The sequence below is a fragment of the Salmo salar genome, chromosome 18 (genome assembly GCF_965601325.2).
Source record: "Salmo salar chromosome 18, fSalSal1, whole genome shotgun sequence".
Classification (NCBI taxonomy): domain Eukaryota; kingdom Metazoa; phylum Chordata; class Actinopteri; order Salmoniformes; family Salmonidae; genus Salmo; species Salmo salar.
Window position 1 is genome coordinate 64,640,231 of NC_138308.1, and position 22,860 is coordinate 64,663,090.

Genomic DNA, 22,860 nt, shown 5'->3' on the forward strand with positions numbered 1-22,860 from the left:
TTTAACAACTTACGGTTGTCACAGGAAGTTCTTACTCAACACACGTTGTCTTTGGGATAGACATAAACAGAATCCTGAATAAGAAGTCTCTACCTTAAGAATTGACTGAATGACAGATGGTTGAGTTGCGTGATTTTCACTATGAGCGTTTTATATGACAATAGCTCTAGGCTGTTTTTAACAACTTCCGGTTGTCACAGTGAGCTCTTGCTCCACACACGTTGTCGTTGGGTAGACATAAACAGAATCCTGAATAAGAAGTTTCTACCTTAAGAATTGACTGACTGACAGATGGTTGAGTTGAGTGATTTTCACTATGTGCCTTTTATATGACTATAGCTCTAGGCTGTTTTGAACAACTTCCGGTTGTCACAGGTAGCTCTTGCTCCACACACGTTGTCTTTGCGGTAGACATAAACAGAATCCTGAATATGAAGTCTCTACCTTAAAAATTGACTGAATGACAGATGGTTGAGTTGCGTGATTTTCACTATCTGCTGGTTGGCCATATGACAATAGCTCTTGGGTGTTTTTAACAACTTACGGTTGTCACAGGAAGTTCTTACTCAACACACGTTGTCTTTGGGATAGACATAAACAGAATCCTGAATAAGAAGTCTCTACCTTAAGAATTGACTGAATGACAGATGGTTGAGTTGCGTGATTTTCACTATGAGCGTTTTATATGACAATAGCTCTAGGCTGTTTTTAACAACTTCCGGTTGTCACAGTGAGCTCTTGCTCCACACACGTTGTCGTTGGGGTAGACATAAACAGAATCCTGAATATGAAGTCTCTACATTAAGAATTTAATGAATGGCACATGGTTGAGCTGCGTGATTTTCACTATCTGCTGGTTGGCCATATGACAATAGCTCTTGGGTGTTTTAACAATTTCCGGTTGTCACGGAAGCTCTTGCTCCACACACGTTGTCTTTGGGGTAGACATAAACAGAATCCTGAATATGAAGTCTACCTTAAGAATTGACTGAATGGCACATGGTTGAGTTGCGTGATTTTCACTATCTGCTGGTTGGCCATATGACAATAGCTCTAGGCAGTTTTTAACAACTTCCGGTTGTCACAGGAAGCTCTTGCTCCACACACGTTGTCTTTCGGGTAGACATAAACAGAATCCTGAATATGAAGTCTCTACCTTAAGAATTGACTGAATGGCACATGGTTGAGTTGCATGATTTTCACTATCTGCTGGTTGGCCATATGACAATAGCTCTTGGGTGTTTTAACAACTTCCGGTTGTTACAGGAAGTTCTTATTCAACACACGTTGTCTTTGGGATAGACATAAACAGAATCCTGAATAAGAAGTCTCTACCTTAAGAATTGACTGAATGACAGATGGTTGAGTTGCGTGATTTTCACTATGTGCACTTTATATGACAATAGCTCTAGGCTGTTTTTAACAACTTCCGGTTGTCACAGTGAGCTCTTGCTCCACACACGTTGTCTTTGCGGTAGACATAAACAGAATCCTAAATATGAAGTCTCTACCTTAAAAATTGACTGAATGACAGATGGTTGAGTTGCTTGATTTTCACTATCTGCTGGTTGGCCATATGACAATAGCTCTATGCTGTTTTTAACAACTTCCGGTTGTCACAGGAAGCTCTTGCTCCACACACGTTGTCGTTGGGTAGACATAAACAGAATCCTGAATAAGAAGTCTCTACCTTAAGAATTGACTGACTGACAGATGGTTGAGTTGCGTGATTTTCACTATGTGCGCTTTATATGACAATAGCTCTAGGCTGTTTTTAACAACTTCCGGTTGTCACAGTGAGCTCTTGCTCCACACACGTTGTCGTTGGGTAGACATAAACAGAATCCTGAATAAGAAGTTTCTACCTTAAGAATTGACTGACTGACAGATGGTTGAGTTGAGTGATTTTCACTATGTGCCTTTTATATGACTATAGCTCTAGGCTGTTTTGAACAACTTCCGGTTGTCACAGGTAGCTCTTGCTCCACACACGTTGTCTTTGCGGTAGACATAAACAGAATCCTGAATATGAAGTCTCTACCTTAAAAATTGACTGAATGACAGATGGTTGAGTTGCGTGATTTTCACTATCTGCTGGTTGGCCATATGACAATAGCTCTTGGGTGTTTTTAACAACTTACGGTTGTCACAGGAAGTTCTTACTCAACACACGTTGTCTTTGGGATAGACATAAACAGAATCCTGAATAAGAAGTCTCTACCTTAACCTCTTGGGGCTAGGTGGGACGCTAGCGTGCCACCTGTGGTGCACTCCATCAACAGCAGGTGCATTTCAAGAGCGGCAAATTTGAATCCAAATAAATGTCAAAATTCAAATTTTTCAAAAATACAACTATGTTACACCATTTGAAAGATAAACATCTCCTTAATCTAACCACGTTTTACGATTTCAAAAAGGTTTTACGGCGAAAGCATAAATTTAGAGTATGTTAGGACAGTACATTTACAAGAGTTGTGTGTAATGTTTTGTCAAGTCAAAGACAGGGTCACCAAAACCATAAAACCAGCTAAAATGATACACTAACCTTTTACAATCTCCATCAGATGACACTCCTAGGACATTATGTTAGACAATGCATGCATTTTTAGTTCTATCAAGTTCATATTTATATACAAAAACAGCGTTTTACTATGGCATTGATGTTGAGGAAATCGTTTCCCTCCAATAACCGGCAGTCAAGTCAGCGTCAGAAATTAAATAATTAAAATTAGAAAACATTGTTAAAATATTATATTGTCATTTAAAGAATTATAGATTTACATCTTTTGAACGCAATCAACTTGCCAGATTTAAAAATAACCTTACTGGGAAATCACACTTTGCAATAATCTGAGCACTGTGCCCAGAAAAATACGCGTTGCGATACAGACTAGACGTCATGTTGGGGAGATCTAAAATCGAAAATACTATGTAAATAATCCATTACCTTTGATTCTCTTCATCAGATGTCACTTCCAGGTATCACAGGTCCATAACGAATGTAGTTTTGTTCAAAAAAGCTCATCATTTATGTCCAAAAATCTCCGTCTCGTTAGCACATGATGTAAGCCAGCCGGACTTCTCGTCATGAACGAGGGGAAAAAATATATTTCCGTTCGTTCAAACATGTCAAACGTTGTATAGCATAAATCATTAGGGCCTTTTTTAACCAGAACATGAATAATATTCAAGGTGGACGAATGCATAGCCTTTTATAACGTATTGGAACGAGGGTACCCAACATGAAGTAGCGCGCCAGGTGTCTAATGGGACATCACCGTTCCATGGCTCTTGTTCGGTCAGATCTCCCTCCAGAAGACTCAAAACACTTTGTAAAGGCTGGTGACATCTAGTGGAAGCAATAGGAAGTGCCAAAATATTCCTAAACCCCTGTGTCTTTCAATGGGATAGCTTTAAAGTCAATACAACACATCAGGTATCCACTTCCTGTCAGAAAATGTCTCAGGGTTTTGCCTGCCAAATGAGTTCTGTTATACTCACAGACACCATTCAAACAGTTTTGGAAACTTTAGAGTGTTTTCTATCCATATATAATAAGTATATGCATATTCTAGTTACTGGGTAGGATTAGTAACCAGATTAAATCGGGTACATTTTTTTTATCCAGACGTGCAAATGCTGCCCCCTAGACCCAACAGGTTAAGAATTGACTGAATGACAGATGGTTGAGTTGCGTGATTTTCACTATGAGCGTTTTATATGACAATAGCTCTAGGCTGTTTTTAACAACTTCCGGTTGTCACAGTGAGCTCTTGCTCCACACACGTTGTCGTTGGGGTAGACATAAACAGAATCCTGAATATGAAGTCTCTACATTAAGAATTTAATGAATGGCACATGGTTGAGCTGCGTGATTTTCACTATCTGCTGGTTGGCCATATGACAATAGCTCTTGGGTGTTTTAACAATTTCCGGTTGTCACGGAAGCTCTTGCTCCACACACGTTGTCTTTGGGGTAGACATAAACAGAATCCTGAATATGAAGTCTACCTTAAGAATTGACTGAATGGCACATGGTTGAGTTGCGTGATTTTCACTATCTGCTGGTTGGCCATATGACAATAGCTCTAGGCAGTTTTTAACAACTTCCGGTTGTCACAGGAAGTTCTTGCTCCACACACGTTGTCTTTCGGGTAGACATAAACAGAATCCTGAATATGAAGTCTCTACCTTAAGAATTGACTGAATGGCACATGGTTGAGTTGCGTGATTTTCACTATCTGCTGGTTGGCCATATGACAATAGCTCTTGGGTGTTTTTAACAACTTACGGTTGTCACAGGAAGTTCTTACTCAACACACGTTGTCTTTGGGATAGACATAAACAGAATCCTGAATAAGAAGTATCTACCTTAAGAATTGACTGAATGACAGATGGTTGAGTTGCGTGATTTTCACTATGTGCGCTTTATATGACAATAGCTCTAGGCTGTTTTTAACAACTTCCGGTTGTCACAGTGAGCTCTTGCTCCACACACGTTGTCTTTGCGGTAGACATAAACAGAATCCTAAATATGAAGTCTCTACCTTAAAAATTGACTGAATGACAGATGGTTGAGTTGCTTGATTTTCACTATCTGCTGGTTGGCCATATGACAATAGCTCTATGCTGTTTTTAACAACTTCCGGTTGTCACAGGAAGCTCTTGCTCCACACACGTTGTCGTTGGGTAGACATAAACAGAATCTTGAATAAGAAGTCTCTACCTTAATAATTGACTGACTGACAGATGGTTGAGTTGCGTGATTTTCACTATGTGCGTTTTATATGACTATAGCTCTAGGCTGTTTTTAACAACTTCCGGTTGTCACAGGAAGCTCTTGCTCCACACACGTTGTCCTTGCGGTAGACATAAACAGAATCCTGAATACGAAGTCTCTACCTTAAAAATTGACTGAATGACAGATGGTTGAGTTGCGTGATTTTCACTATCTGCTGGTTGGCCATATGACAATAGCTCTTGGGTGTTTTTAACAACTTACGGTTGTCACAGGAAGTTCTTACTCAACACACGTTGTCTTTGGGATAGACATAAACAGAATCCTGAATAAGAAGTCTCTACCTTAAGAATTGACTGAATGACAGATGGTTGAGTTGCGTGATTTTCACTATGTGCCTTTTATATGACTATAGCTCTAGGCTGTTTTTAACAACTTCCCGTTGTCACAGTGAGCTCTTGCTCCACACACGTTGTCGTTGGGGTAGACATAAACAGAATCCTGAATATGAAGTCTCTACCTTAAGAATTGAATGAATGGCACATGGTTGAGCTGCGTGATTTTCACTATCTGCTGGTTGGCTATATGACAATAGCTCTAGGCTGTTTTTAACAACTTCCGGTTATCACAGGAAGCTCTTGCTCCACACACGTTGTCTTTGCGGTAGACATAAACAGAATCCTGAATATGAAGTCTCTACCTTAAAAATTGACTGAATGACAGATGGTTGAGTTGCGTGATTTTCACTATCTGCTGGTTGGCCATATGACAATAGCTCTTGGGTGTTTTTAACAACTTACGTTTGTCACAGGAAGTTCTTACTCAACACACGTTGTCTTTGGGATAGACATAAACAGAATCCTAAATAAGAAGTTTCTACCTTAACCTCTTGGGGCTAGGTGGGACGCTAGCGTGCCACCCGTGGTGCACTCCATAAACAGCAGGTGCATTTCAAGAGCGGCAAATTTGAATCCAAATAAATGTCAAAATTCAAATTTTTCAAAAATACAACTATGTTACACCATTTGAAAGATAAACATCTCCTTAATCTAACCACGTTTTACGATTTCAAAAAGGTTTTACGGCGAAAGCATAAATTTAGAGTATGTTAGGACAGTACATTTACAAGAGTTGTGTGTAATGTTTTGTCAAGTCAAAGACAGGGTCACCAAAACCATAAAACCAGCTAAAATGATGCACTAACCTTTTACAATCTCCATCAGATGACACTCCTAGGACATTATGTTAGACAATGCATGCATTTTTAGTTCTATCAAGTTCATATTTATATCCAAAAACAGCGTTTTACTATGGCATTGATGTTGAGGAAATCGTTTCCCTCCAATAACCGGCAGTCAAGTCAGCGTCAGAAATTAAATAATTAAAATTAGAAAACATTGGTAAAATATTATATTGTCATTTAAAGAATTATAGATTTACATCTCTTGAACGCAATCAACTTGCCAGATTTAAAAATAACCTTACTGGGAAATCACACTTTGCAATAATCTGAGCACTGCGCCCAGAAAAATACGCGTTGCGATACAGACTAGACGTCATGTTGGGGAGATCTAAAATCGAAAATACTATGTAAATAATCCATTACCTTTGATTCTCTTCATCAGATGTCACTTCCAGGTATCACAGGTCCATAACGAATGTAGTTTTGTTCAAAAAAGCTCATCATTTATGTCCAAAAATCTCCGTCTCGTTAGCACATGATGTAAGCCAGCCGGACTTCTCGTCATGAACGAGGGGAAAAAATATATTTCCGTTCGTTCAAACATGTCAAACGTTGTATAGCATAAATCATTAGGGCCTTTTTTAACCAGAACATGAATAATATTCAAGGTGGACGAATGCATACTCTTTTATAACGTATTGGAACGAGGGTACCCAACATGAACTCGCGCGCCAGGTGTCTAATGGGACATCATCGTTCCATGGCTCTTGTTCGGTCAGATCTCCCTCCAGAAGACTCAAAACACTTTGTAAAGGCTGGTGACATCTAGTGGAAGCAATAGGAAGTGCCAAAATATTCCTAAACCCCTGTGTTTTTCAATGGGATAGGTTTAAAGTCAATACAACACATCAGGTATCCACTTCCTGTCAGAAAATGTCTCAGGGTTTTGCCTGCCAAATGAGTTCTGTTATACTCACAGACACCATTCAAACAGTTTTGGAAACTTTAGAGTGTTTTCTATCCATATATAATAAGTATATGCATATTCTAGTTACTGGGTAGGATTAGTAACCAGATTAAATCGGGTACATTTTTTTTATCCAGACGTGCAAATGCTGCCCCCTAGACCCAACAGGTTAAGAATTGACTGAATGACAGATGGTTGAGTTGCGTGATTTTCACTATGAGCGTTTTATATGACAATAGCTCTAGGCTGTTTTTAACAACTTCCGGTTGTCACAGGAAGCTATTGCTCCACACACGTTGTCTTTGGGGTAGACATTAACAGAATCCTGAATATGAAGTCTCTACCTTAAGAATTGACTGAATGGCACATGGTTGAGTTGCATGATTTTCACTATCTGCTGGTTGGCCATATGACAATAGCTCTTGGGTGTTTTTAACAACTTCTGGTTGTCACAGTGAGCTCTTGCTCCACACACGTTGTCTTTGCGGTAGACATAAACAGAATCCTAAATATGAAGTCTCTACCTTAACAATTGACTGAATGACAGATGGTTGAGTTGCTTGATTTTCACTATCTGCTAGTTGGCCATATGACAATAGCTCTATGCTGTTTTTAACAACTTCCGGTTGTCACAGGAAGCTCTTGCTCCACACACGTTGTCGTTGGGTAGACATAAACAGAATCCTGAATAAGAAGTCTCTACCTTAAGAATTGACTGACTGACAGATGGTTGAGTTGCGTGATTTTCACTATGTGCGTTTTATATGACTATAGCTCTAGGCTGTTTTTAACAACTTCCGGATGTCACAGGAAGCTCTTGCTCCACACACGTTGTCTTTGCGGTAGACATAAACAGAATCCTGAATATGAAGTCTCTACCTTAAAAATGGACTGACTGACAGATGGTTGAGTTGCGTGATTTTCACTATCTGCTGGTTGGCCATATGACAATAGCTCTTGGGTGTTTTTAACAACTTACGGTTGTCACAGGAAGTTCTTACTCAACACACGTTGTCTTTGGGATAGACATAAACAGAATCCTGAATAAGAAGTCTCTACCTTAAGAATTGACTGAATGACAGATGGTTGAGTTGCGTGATTTTCACTATGTGAGCTTTATATGACAATAGCTCTAGGCTGTTTTTAACAACTTCCGGTTGTCACAGTGAGCTATTGCTCCACACACGTTGTCGTTGGGTAGACATAAACAGAATCCTGAATAAGAAGTTTCTACCTTAAGAATTGACTGACTGACAGATGGTTGAGTTGCGTGATTTTCACTATGTGCCTTTTATATGACTATAGCTCTAGGCTGTTTTTAACAACTTCCCGTTGTCACAGGAAGCTCTTGCTCCACACACGTTGTCTTTGGGGTAGACATTAACAGAATCCTGAATATGAAGTCTCTACCTTAAGAATTGACTGAATGGCACATGGTTGAGTTGCATGATTTTCACTATCTGCTGGTTGGCCATATGACAATAGCTCTTGGGTGTTTTAACAACTTCCGGTTGTCACAGGAAGTTCTTATTCAACACACGTTGTCTTTGGGATAGACATAAACAGAATCCTGAATAAGAAGTCTCTACCTTAAGAATTGACTGAATGACAGATGGTTGAGTTGCGTGATTTTCACTATGTGCACTTTATATGACAATAGCTCTAGGCTGTTTTTAACAACTTCCGGTTGTCACAGTGAGCTCTTGCTCCACACACGTTGTCTTTGCGGTAGACATAAACAGAATCCTAAATATGAAGTCTCTACCTTAAAAATTGACTGAATGACAGATGGTTGAGTTGCTTGATTTTCACTATCTGCTGGTTGGCCATATGACAATAGCTCTATGCTGTTTTTAACAACTTCCGGTTGTCACAGGAAGCTCTTGCTCCACACACGTTGTCGTTGGGTAGACATAAACAGAATCCTGAATAAGAAGTCTCTACCTTAAGAATTGACTGACTGACAGATGGTTGAGTTGCGTGATTTTCACTATGTGCGCTTTATATGACAATAGCTCTAGGCTGTTTTTAACAACTTCCGGTTGTCACAGTGAGCTCTTGCTCCACACACGTTGTCGTTGGGTAGACATAAACAGAATCCTGAATAAGAAGTTTCTACCTTAAGAATTGACTGACTGACAGATGGTTGAGTTGAGTGATTTTCACTATGTGCCTTTTATATGACTATAGCTCTAGGCTGTTTTGAACAACTTCCGGTTGTCACAGGTAGCTCTTGCTCCACACACGTTGTCTTTGCGGTAGACATAAACAGAATCCTGAATATGAAGTCTCTACCTTAAAAATTGACTGAATGACAGATGGTTGAGTTGCGTGATTTTCACTATCTGCTGGTTGGCCATATGACAATAGCTCTTGGGTGTTTTTAACAACTTACGGTTGTCACAGGAAGTTCTTACTCAACACACGTTGTCTTTGGGATAGACATAAACAGAATCCTGAATAAGAAGTCTCTACCTTAAGAATTGACTGAATGACAGATGGTTGAGTTGCGTGATTTTCACTATGAGCGTTTTATATGACAATAGCTCTAGGCTGTTTTTAACAACTTCCGGTTGTCACAGTGAGCTCTTGCTCCACACACGTTGTCTTTGCGGTAGACATAAACAGAATCCTAAATATGAAGTCTCTACCTTAAAAATTGACTGAATGACAGATGGTTGAGTTGCTTGATTTTCACTATCTGCTGGTTGGCCATATGACAATAGCTCTATGCTGTTTTTAACAACTTCCGGTTGTCACAGGAAGCTCTTGCTCCACACACGTTGTCGTTGGGTAGACATAAACAGAATCTTGAATAAGAAGTCTCTACCTTAATAATTGACTGACTGACAGATGGTTGAGTTGCGTGATTTTCACTATGTGCGTTTTATATGACTATAGCTCTAGGCTGTTTTTAACAACTTCCGGTTGTCACAGGAAGCTCTTGCTCCACACACGTTGTCCTTGCGGTAGACATAAACAGAATCCTGAATACGAAGTCTCTACCTTAAAAATTGACTGAATGACAGATGGTTGAGTTGCGTGATTTTCACTATCTGCTGGTTGGCCATATGACAATAGCTCTTGGGTGTTTTTAACAACTTACGGTTGTCACAGGAAGTTCTTACTCAACACACGTTGTCTTTGGGATAGACATAAACAGAATCCTGAATAAGAAGTCTCTACCTTAAGAATTGACTGAATGACAGATGGTTGAGTTGCGTGATTTTCACTATGTGCCTTTTATATGACTATAGCTCTAGGCTGTTTTTAACAACTTCCCGTTGTCACAGTGAGCTCTTGCTCCACACACGTTGTCGTTGGGGTAGACATAAACAGAATCCTGAATATGAAGTCTCTACCTTAAGAATTGAATGAATGGCACATGGTTGAGCTGCGTGATTTTCACTATCTGCTGGTTGGCTATATGACAATAGCTCTAGGCTGTTTTTAACAACTTCCGGTTATCACAGGAAGCTCTTGCTCCACACACGTTGTCTTTGCGGTAGACATAAACAGAATCCTGAATATGAAGTCTCTACCTTAAAAATTGACTGAATGACAGATGGTTGAGTTGCGTGATTTTCACTATCTGCTGGTTGGCCATATGACAATAGCTCTTGGGTGTTTTTAACAACTTACGTTTGTCACAGGAAGTTCTTACTCAACACACGTTGTCTTTGGGATAGACATAAACAGAATCCTAAATAAGAAGTTTCTACCTTAACCTCTTGGGGCTAGGTGGGACGCTAGCGTGCCACCCGTGGTGCACTCCATAAACAGCAGGTGCATTTCAAGAGCGGCAAATTTGAATCCAAATAAATGTCAAAATTCAAATTTTTCAAAAATACAACTATGTTACACCATTTGAAAGATAAACATCTCCTTAATCTAACCACGTTTTACGATTTCAAAAAGGTTTTACGGCGAAAGCATAAATTTAGAGTATGTTAGGACAGTACATTTACAAGAGTTGTGTGTAATGTTTTGTCAAGTCAAAGACAGGGTCACCAAAACCATAAAACCAGCTAAAATGATGCACTAACCTTTTACAATCTCCATCAGATGACACTCCTAGGACATTATGTTAGACAATGCATGCATTTTTAGTTCTATCAAGTTCATATTTATATCCAAAAACAGCGTTTTACTATGGCATTGATGTTGAGGAAATCGTTTCCCTCCAATAACCGGCAGTCAAGTCAGCGTCAGAAATTAAATAATTAAAATTAGAAAACATTGGTAAAATATTATATTGTCATTTAAAGAATTATAGATTTACATCTCTTGAACGCAATCAACTTGCCAGATTTAAAAATAACCTTACTGGGAAATCACACTTTGCAATAATCTGAGCACTGCGCCCAGAAAAATACGCGTTGCGATACAGACTAGACGTCATGTTGGGGAGATCTAAAATCGAAAATACTATGTAAATAATCCATTACCTTTGATTCTCTTCATCAGATGTCACTTCCAGGTATCACAGGTCCATAACGAATGTAGTTTTGTTCAAAAAAGCTCATCATTTATGTCCAAAAATCTCCGTCTCGTTAGCACATGATGTAAGCCAGCCGGACTTCTCGTCATGAACGAGGGGAAAAAATATATTTCCGTTCGTTCAAACATGTCAAACGTTGTATAGCATAAATCATTAGGGCCTTTTTTAACCAGAACATGAATAATATTCAAGGTGGACGAATGCATACTCTTTTATAACGTATTGGAACGAGGGTACCCAACATGAACTCGCGCGCCAGGTGTCTAATGGGACATCATCGTTCCATGGCTCTTGTTCGGTCAGATCTCCCTCCAGAAGACTCAAAACACTTTGTAAAGGCTGGTGACATCTATTGGAAGCAATAGGAAGTGCCAAAATATTCCTAAACCCCTGTGTTTTTCAATGGGATAGGTTTAAAGTCAATACAACACATCAGGTATCCACTTCCTGTCAGAAAATGTCTCAGGGTTTTGCCTGCCAAATGAGTTCTGTTATACTCACAGACACCATTCAAACAGTTTTGGAAACTTTAGAGTGTTTTCTATCCATATATAATAAGTATATGCATATTCTAGTTACTGGGTAGGATTAGTAACCAGATTAAATCGGGTACATTTTTTTTATCCAGACGTGCAAATGCTGCCCCCTAGACCCAACAGGTTAAGAATTGACTGAATGACAGATGGTTGAGTTGCGTGATTTTCACTATGAGCGTTTTATATGACAATAGCTCTAGGCTGTTTTTAACAACTTCCGGTTGTCACAGGAAGCTATTGCTCCACACACGTTGTCTTTGGGGTAGACATTAACAGAATCCTGAATATGAAGTCTCTACCTTAAGAATTGACTGAATGGCACATGGTTGAGTTGCATGATTTTCACTATCTGCTGGTTGGCCATATGACAATAGCTCTTGGGTGTTTTTAACAACTTCTGGTTGTCACAGTGAGCTCTTGCTCCACACACGTTGTCTTTGCGGTAGACATAAACAGAATCCTAAATATGAAGTCTCTACCTTAACAATTGACTGAATGACAGATGGTTGAGTTGCTTGATTTTCACTATCTGCTAGTTGGCCATATGACAATAGCTCTATGCTGTTTTTAACAACTTCCGGTTGTCACAGGAAGCTCTTGCTCCACACACGTTGTCGTTGGGTAGACATAAACAGAATCCTGAATAAGAAGTCTCTACCTTAAGAATTGACTGACTGACAGATGGTTGAGTTGCGTGATTTTCACTATGTGCGTTTTATATGACTATAGCTCTAGGCTGTTTTTAACAACTTCCGGATGTCACAGGAAGCTCTTGCTCCACACACGTTGTCTTTGCGGTAGACATAAACAGAATCCTGAATATGAAGTCTCTACCTTAAAAATGGACTGACTGACAGATGGTTGAGTTGCGTGATTTTCACTATCTGCTGGTTGGCCATATGACAATAGCTCTTGGGTGTTTTTAACAACTTACGGTTGTCACAGGAAGTTCTTACTCAACACACGTTGTCTTTGGGATAGACATAAACAGAATCCTGAATAAGAAGTCTCTACCTTAAGAATTGACTGAATGACAGATGGTTGAGTTGCGTGATTTTCACTATGTGAGCTTTATATGACAATAGCTCTAGGCTGTTTTTAACAACTTCCGGTTGTCACAGTGAGCTATTGCTCCACACACGTTGTCGTTGGGTAGACATAAACAGAATCCTGAATAAGAAGTTTCTACCTTAAGAATTGACTGACTGACAGATGGTTGAGTTGCGTGATTTTCACTATGTGCCTTTTATATGACTATAGCTCTAGGCTGTTTTTAACAACTTCCCGTTGTCACAGGAAGCTCTTGCTCCACACACGTTGTCTTTGGGGTAGACATTAACAGAATCCTGAATATGAAGTCTCTACCTTAAGAATTGACTGAATGGCACATGGTTGAGTTGCATGATTTTCACTATCTGCTGGTTGGCCATATGACAATAGCTCTTGGGTGTTTTAACAACTTCCGGTTGTCACAGGAAGTTCTTATTCAACACACGTTGTCTTTGGGATAGACATAAACAGAATCCTGAATAAGAAGTCTCTACCTTAAGAATTGACTGAATGACAGATGGTTGAGTTGCGTGATTTTCACTATGTGCACTTTATATGACAATAGCTCTAGGCTGTTTTTAACAACTTCCGGTTGTCACAGTGAGCTCTTGCTCCACACACGTTGTCTTTGCGGTAGACATAAACAGAATCCTAAATATGAAGTCTCTACCTTAAAAATTGACTGAATGACAGATGGTTGAGTTGCTTGATTTTCACTATCTGCTGGTTGGCCATATGACAATAGCTCTATGCTGTTTTTAACAACTTCCAGTTGTCACAGGAAGCTCTTGCTCCACACACGTTGTCGTTGGGTAGACATAAACAGAATCCTGAATAAGAAGTCTCTACCTTAAGAATTGACTGACTGACAGATGGTTGAGTTGCGTGATTTTCACTATGTGCGCTTTATATGACAATAGCTCTAGGCTGTTTTTAACAACTTCCGGTTGTCACAGTGAGCTCTTGCTCCACACACGTTGTCGTTGGGTAGACATAAACAGAATCCTGAATAAGAAGTTTCTACCTTAAGAATTGACTGACTGACAGATGGTTGAGTTGAGTGATTTTCACTATGTGCCTTTTATATGACTATAGCTCTAGGCTGTTTTGAACAACTTCCGGTTGTCACAGGTAGCTCTTGCTCCACACACGTTGTCTTTGCGGTAGACATAAACAGAATCCTGAATATGAAGTCTCTACCTTAAAAATTGACTGAATGACAGATGGTTGAGTTGCGTGATTTTCACTATCTGCTGGTTGGCCATATGACAATAGCTCTTGGGTGTTTTTAACAACTTACGGTTGTCACAGGAAGTTCTTACTCAACACACGTTGTCTTTGGGATAGACATAAACAGAATCCTGAATAAGAAGTCTCTACCTTAAGAATTGACTGAATGACAGATGGTTGAGTTGCGTGATTTTCACTATGAGCGTTTTATATGACAATAGCTCTAGGCTGTTTTTAACAACTTCCGGTTGTCACAGTGAGCTCTTGCTCCACACACGTTGTCGTTGGGGTAGACATAAACAGAATCCTGAATATGAAGTCTCTACATTAAGAATTTAATGAATGGCACATGGTTGAGCTGCGTGATTTTCACTATCTGCTGGTTGGCCATATGACAATAGCTCTTGGGTGTTTTAACAATTTCCGGTTGTCACGGAAGCTCTTGCTCCACACACGTTGTCTTTGGGGTAGACATAAACAGAATCCTGAATATGAAGTCTACCTTAAGAATTGACTGAATGGCACATGGTTGAGTTGCGTGATTTTCACTATCTGCTGGTTGGCCATATGACAATAGCTCTAGGCAGTTTTTAACAACTTCCGGTTGTCACAGGAAGCTCTTGCTCCACACACGTTGTCTTTCGGGTAGACATAAACAGAATCCTGAATATGAAGTCTCTACCTTAAGAATTGACTGAATGGCACATGGTTGAGTTGCGTGATTTTCACTATGTGCCTTTTATATGACTATAGCTCTAGGCTGTTTTTAACAACTTCCCGTTGTCACAGTGAGCTCTTGCTCCACACACGTTGTCGTTGGGGTAGACATAAACAGAATCCTGAATATGAAGTCTCTACCTTAAGAATTGAATGAATGGCACATGGTTGAGCTGCGTGATTTTCACTATCTGCTGGTTGGCTATATGACAATAGCTCTAGGCTGTTTTTAACAACTTCCGGTTATCACAGGAAGCTCTTGCTCCACACACGTTGTTTTTGCGGTAGACATAAACAGAATCCTGAATATGAAGTCTCTACCTTAAAAATTGACTGAATGACAGATGGTTGAGTTGCGTGATTTTCACTATCTGCTGGTTGGCCATATGACAATAGCTCTTGGGTGTTTTTAACAACTTACGTTTGTCACAGGAAGTTCTTACTCAACACACGTTGTCTTTGGGATAGACATAAACAGAATCCTAAATAAGAAGTTTCTACCTTAAGAATTGACTGAATGACAGATGGTTGAGTTGCGTGATTTTCACTATGAGCGTTTTATATGACAATAGCTCTAGGCTGTTTTTAACAACTTCCGGTTGTCACAGGAAGCTATTGCTCCACACACGTTGTCTTTGGGGTAGACATTAACAGAATCCTGAATATGAAGTCTCTACCTTAAGAATTGACTGAATGGCACATGGTTGAGTTGCATGATTTTCACTATCTGCTGGTTGGCCATATGACAATAGCTCTTGGGTGTTTTTAACAACTTCTGGTTGTCACAGTGAGCTCTTGCTCCACACACGTTGTCTTTGCGGTAGACATAAACAGAATCCTAAATATGAAGTCTCTACCTTAACAATTGACTGAATGACAGATGGTTGAGTTGCTTGATTTTCACTATCTGCTAGTTGGCCATATGACAATAGCTCTATGCTGTTTTTAACAACTTCCGGTTGTCACAGGAAGCTCTTGCTCCACACACGTTGTCGTTGGGTAGACATAAACAGAATCCTGAATAAGAAGTCTCTACCTTAAGAATTGACTGACTGACAGATGGTTGAGTTGCGTGATTTTCACTATGTGCGTTTTATATGACTATAGCTCTAGGCTGTTTTTAACAACTTCCGGATGTCACAGGAAGCTCTTGCTCCACACACGTTGTCTTTGCGGTAGACATAAACAGAATCCTGAATATGAAGTCTCTACCTTAAAAATGGACTGACTGACAGATGGTTGAGTTGCGTGATTTTCACTATCTGCTGGTTGGCCATATGACAATAGCTCTTGGGTGTTTTTAACAACTTACGGTTGTCACAGGAAGTTCTTACTCAACACACGTTGTCTTTGGGATAGACATAAACAGAATCCTGAATAAGAAGTCTCTACCTTAAGAATTGACTGAATGACAGATGGTTGAGTTGCGTGATTTTCACTATGTGAGCGTTTTATATGACAATAGCTCTAGGCTGTTTTTAACAACTTCCGGTTGTCACAGTGAGCTCTTGCTCCACACACGTTGTCGTTGGGTAGACATAAACAGAATCCTGAATAAGAAGTTTCTACCTTAAGAATTGACTGACTGACAGATGGTTGAGTTGCGTGATTTTCACTATGTGCCTTTTATATGACTATAGCTCTAGGCTGTTTTTAACAACTTCCCGTTGTCACAGGAAGCTCTTGCTCCACACACGTTGTCTTTGGGGTAGACATTAACAGAATCCTGAATATGAAGTCTCTACCTTAAGAATTGACTGAATGGCACATGGTTGAGTTGCATGATTTTCACTATCTGCTGGTTGGCCATATGACAATAGCTCTAGGCTGTTTTGAACAACTTCCGGTTGTCACAGGAAGTTCTTATTCAACACACGTTGTCTTTGGGATAGACATAAACAGAATCCTGAATAAGAAGTCTCTACCTTAAGAATTGACTGAATGACAGATGGTTGAGTTGCGTGATTTTCACTATGTGCACTTTATATGACAATAGCTCTAGGCTGTTTTTAACAACTTCCGGTTGTCACAGTGAGCTCTTGCTCCACACACGTTGTCTTTGCGGTAGACATAAACAGAATCCTAAATATGAAGTCTCTACCTTAAAAATTGACTGAATGACAGATGGTTGAGTTGCTTGATTTTCACTATCTGCTGGTTGGCCATATGACAATAGCTCTATGCTGTTTTTAACAACTTCCGGTTGTCACAGGAAGCTCTTGCTCCACACACGTTGTCGTTGGGTAGACATAAACAGAATCCTGAATAAGAAGTCTCTACCTTAAGAATTGACTGACTGACAGATGGTTGAGTTGCGTGATTTTCACTATGTGCGCTTTATATGACAATAGCTCTAGGCTGTTTTTAACAACTTCCGGTTGTCACAGTGAGCTCTTGCTCCACACACGTTGTCGTTGGGTAGACATAAACAGAATCCTGAATAAGAAGTTTCTACCTTAAGAATTGACTGACTGACAGATGGTTGAGTTGAGTGATTTTCACTATGTGCCTTTTATATGACTATAGCTCTAGGCTGTTTTGAACAACTTCCGGTTGTCACAGGTAGCTCTTGCTCCACACACGTTGTCTTTGCGGTAGACATAAACAGAATCCTGAATATGAAGTCTCTACCTTAAAAATGGACTGACTGACAGATGGTTGAGTTGCGTGATTTTCACTATCTGCTGGTTGGCCATATGACAATAGCTCTTGGGTGTTTTTAACAACTTACGGTTGTCACAGGAAGTTCTTACTCAACACACGTTGTCTTTGGGATAGACATAAACAGAATCCTGAATAAGAAGTCTCTACCTTAAGAATTGACTGAATGACAGATGGTTGAGTTGCGTGATTTTCACTATGTGAGCGTTTTATATGACAATAGCTCTAGGCTGTTTTTAACAACTTCCGGTTGTCACAGTGAGCTCTTGCTCCACACACGTTGTCGTTGGGTAGACATAAACAGAATCCTGAATAAGAAGTTTCTACCTTAAGAATTGACTGACTGACAGATGGTTGAGTTGCGTGATTTTCACTATGTGCCTTTTATATGACTATAGCTCTAGGCTGTTTTTAACAACTTCCCGTTGTCACAGGAAGCTCTTGCTCCACACACGTTGTCTTTGGGGTAGACATTAACAGAATCCTGAATATGAAGTCTCTACCTTAAGAATTGACTGAATGGCACATGGTTGAGTTGCATGATTTTCACTATCTGCTGGTTGGCCATATGACAATAGCTCTTGGGTGTTTTAACAACTTCCGGTTGTCACAGGAAGTTCTTATTCAACACACGTTGTCTTTGGGATAGACATAAACAGAATCCTGAATAAGAAGTCTCTACCTTAAGAATTGACTGAATGACAGATGCTTGAGTTGCGTGATTTTCACTATGTGCACTTTATATGACAATAGCTCTAGGCTGTTTTTAACAACTTCCGGTTGTCACAGTGAGCTCTTGCTCCACACACGTTGTCTTTGCGGTAGACATAAACAGAATCCTAAATATGAAGTCTCTACCTTAAAAATTGACTGAATGACAGATGGTTGAGTTGCTTGATTTTCACTATCTGCTGGTTGGCCATATGACAATAGCTCTATGCTGTTTTTAACAACTTCCGGTTGTCACAGGAAGCTCTTGCTCCACACACGTTGTCGTTGGGTAGACATAAACAGAATCCTGAATAAGAAGTCTCTACCTTAAGAATTGACTGACTGACAGATGGTTGAGTTGCGTGATTTTCACTATGTGCGCTTTATATGACAATAGCTCTAGGCTGTTTTTAACAACTTCCGGTTGTCACAGTGAGCTCTTGCTCCACACACGTTGTCGTTGGGTAGACATAAACAGAATCCTGAATAAGAAGTTTCTACCTTAAGAATTGACTGACTGACAGATGGTTGAGTTGAGTGATTTTCACTATGTGCCTTTTATATGACTATAGCTCTAGGCTGTTTTGAACAACTTCCGGTTGTCACAGGTAGCTCTTGCTCCACACACGTTGTCTTTGCGGTAGACATAAACAGAATCCTGAATATGAAGTCTCTACCTTAAAAATTGACTGAATGACAGATGGTTGAGTTGCGTGATTTTCACTATCTGCTGGTTGGCCATATGACAATAGCTCTTGGGTGTTTTTAACAACTTACGGTTGTCACAGGAAGTTCTTACTCAACACACGTTGTCTTTGGGATAGACATAAACAGAATCCTGAATAAGAAGTCTCTACCTTAAGAATTGACTGAATGACAGATGGTTGAGTTGCGTGATTTTCACTATGAGCGTTTTATATGACAATAGCTCTAGGCTGTTTTTAACAACTTCCGGTTGTCACAGTGAGCTCTTGCTCCACACACGTTGTCGTTGGGGTAGACATAAACAGAATCCTGAATACGAAGTCTCTACATTAAGAATTTAATGAATGGCACATGGTTGAGCTGCGTGATTTTCACTATCTGCTGGTTGGCCATATGACAATAGCTCTTGGGTGTTTTAACAATTTCCGGTTGTCACGGAAGCTCTTGCTCCACACACGTTGTCTTTGGGGTAGACATAAACAGAATCCTGAATATGAAGTCTACCTTAAGAATTGACTGAATGGCACATGGTTGAGTTGCGTGATTTTCACTATCTGCTGGTTGGCCATATGACAATAGCTCTAGGCAGTTTTTAACAACTTCCGGTTGTCACAGGAAGCTCTTGCTCCACACACGTTGTCTTTCGGGTAGACATAAACAGAATCCTGAATATGAAGTCTCTACCTTAAGAATTGACTGAATGGCACATGGTTGAGTTGCGTGATTTTCACTATCTGCTGGTTGGCCATATGACAATAGCTCTTGGGTGTTTTTAACAACTTACGGTTGTCACAGGAAGTTCTTACTCAACACACGTTGTCTTTGGGATAGACATAAACAGAATCCTGAATAAGAAGTCTCTACCTTAAGAATTGACTGAATGACAGATGGTTGAGTTGCGTGATTTTCACTATGTGCACTTTATATGACAATAGCTCTAGGCTGTTTTTAACAACTTCCGGTTGTCACAGTGAGCTCTTGCTCCACACACGTTGTCTTTGCGGTAGACATAAACAGAATCCTAAATATGAAGTCTCTACCTTAAAAATTGACTGAATGACAGATGGTTGAGTTGCTTGATTTTCAATATCTGCTGGTTGGCCATATGACAATAGCTCTATGCTGTTTTTAACAACTTCCGGTTGTCACAGGAAGCTCTTGCTCCACACACGTTGTCGTTGGGTAGACATAAACAGAATCCTGAATAAGAAGTCTCTACCTTAAGAATTGACTGACTGACAGATGGTTGAGTTGCGTGATTTTCACTATGTGCGCTTTATATGACAATAGCTCTAGGCTGTTTTTAACAACTTCCGGTTGTCACAGTGAGCTCTTGCTCCACACACGTTGTCGTTGGGTAGACATAAACAGAATCCTGAATAAGAAGTTTCTACCTTAAGAATTGACTGACTGACAGATGGTTGAGTTGAGTGATTTTCACTATGTGCCTTTTATATGACTATAGCTCTAGGCTGTTTTGAACAACTTCCGGTTGTCACAGGTAGCTCTTGCTCCACACACGTTGTCTTTGCGGTAGACATAAACAGAATCCTGAATATGAAGTCTCTACCTTAAAAATTGACTGAATGACAGATGGTTGAGTTGCGTGATTTTCACTATCTGCTGGTTGGCCATATGACAATAGCTCTTGGGTGTTTTTAACAACTTACGGTTGTCACAGGAAGTTCTTACTCAACACACGTTGTCTTTGGGATAGACATAAACAGAATCCTGAATAAGAAGTCTCTACCTTAAGAATTGACTGAATGACAGATGGTTGAGTTGCGTGATTTTCACTATGAGCGTTTTATATGACAATAGCTCTAGGCTGTTTTTAACAACTTCCGGTTGTCACAGTGAGCTCTTGCTCCACACACGTTGTCGTTGGGGTAGACATAAACAGAATCCTGAATATGAAGTCTCTACATTAAGAATGTAATGAATGGCACATGGTTGAGCTGCGTGATTTTCACTATCTGCTGGTTGGCCATATGACAATAGCTCTTGGGTGTTTTAACAATTTCCGGTTGTCACGGAAGCTCTTGCTCCACACACGTTGTCTTTGGGGTAGACATAAACAGAGTCCTGAATATGAAGTCTACCTTAAGAATTGACTGAATGGCACATGGTTGAGTTGCGTGATTTTCACTATCTGCTGGTTGGCCATATGACAATAGCTCTAGGCAGTTTTTAACAACTTCCGGTTGTCACAGGAAGCTCTTGCTCCACACACGTTGTCTTTCGGGTAGACATAAACAGAATCCTGAATATGAAGTCTCTACCTTAAAAATTGACTGAATGACAGATGGTTGAGTTGCTTGATTTTCACTATCTGCTGGTTGGCCATATGACAATAGCTCTATGCTGTTTTTAACAACTTACGGTTGTCACAGGAAGCTCTTGCTCCACACACGTTGTCGTTGGGTAGACATAAACAGAATCTTGAATAAGAAGTCTCTACCTTAATAATTGACTGACTGACAGATGGTTGAGTTGCGTGATTTTCACTATGTGCGTTTTATATGACTATAGCTCTAGGCTGTTTTTAACAACTTCCCGTTGTCACAGTGAGCTCTTGCTCCACACACGTTGTCGTTGGGGTAGACATAAACAGAATCCTGAATATGAAGTCTCTACCTTAAGAATTGACTGAATGACAGATGGTTGAGTTGCGTGATTTTCACTATCTGCTGGTTGGCCATATGACAATAGCTCTTGGGTGTTTTTAACAACTTACGGTTGTCACAGGAAGTTCTTACTCAACACACGTTGTCTTTGGGATAGACATAAACAGAATCCTGAATAAGAAGTCTCTACCTTAAGAATTGACTGAATGACAGATGGTTGAGTTGCGTGATTTTCACTATGTGCCTTTTATATGACTATAGCTCTAGGCTGTTTTTAACAACTTCCCGTTGTCACAGTGAGCTCTTGCTCCACACACGTTGTCGTTGGGGTAGACATAAACAGAATCCTGAATATGAAGTCTCTACCTTAAGAATTGAATGAATGGCACATGGTTGAGCTGCGTGATTTTCACTATCTGCTGGTTGGCTATATGACAATAGCTCTAGGCTGTTTTTAACAACTTCCGGTTATCACAGGAAGCTCTTGCTCCACACACGTTGTCTTTGCCGTAGACATAAACAGAATCCTGAATATGAAGTCTCTACCTTAAAAATTGACTGAATGACAGATGGTTGAGTTGCGTGATTTTCACTATCTGCTGGTTGGCCATATTACAATAGCTCTTGGGTGTTTTTAACAACTTACGTTTGTCACAGGAAGTTCTTACTCAACACACGTTGTCTTTGGGATAGACATAAACAGAATCCTAAATAAGAAGTTTCTACCTTAACCTCTTGGGGCTAGGTGGGACGCTAGCGTGCCACCCGTGGTGCACTCCATCAACAGCAGGTGCATTTCAAGAGCGGCAAATTTGAATCCAAATAAATGTCAAAATTCAAATTTTTCAAAAATACAACTATGTTACACCATTTGAAAGATAAACATCTCCTTAATCTAACCACGTTTTACGATTTCAAAAAGGTTTTACGGCGAAAGCATAAATTTAGAGTATGTTAGGACAGTACATTTACAAGAGTTGTGTGTAATGTTTTGTCAAGTCAAAGACAGGGTCACCAAAACCATAAAACCAGCTAAAATGATGCACTAACCTTTTACAATCTCCATCAGATGACACTCCTAGGACATTATGTTAGACAATGCATGCATTTTTAGTTCTATCAAGTTCATATTTATATCCAAAAACAGCGTTTTACTATGGCATTGATGTTGAGGAAATCGTTTCCCTCCAATAACCGGCAGTCAAGTCAGCGTCAGAAATTAAATAATTAAAAT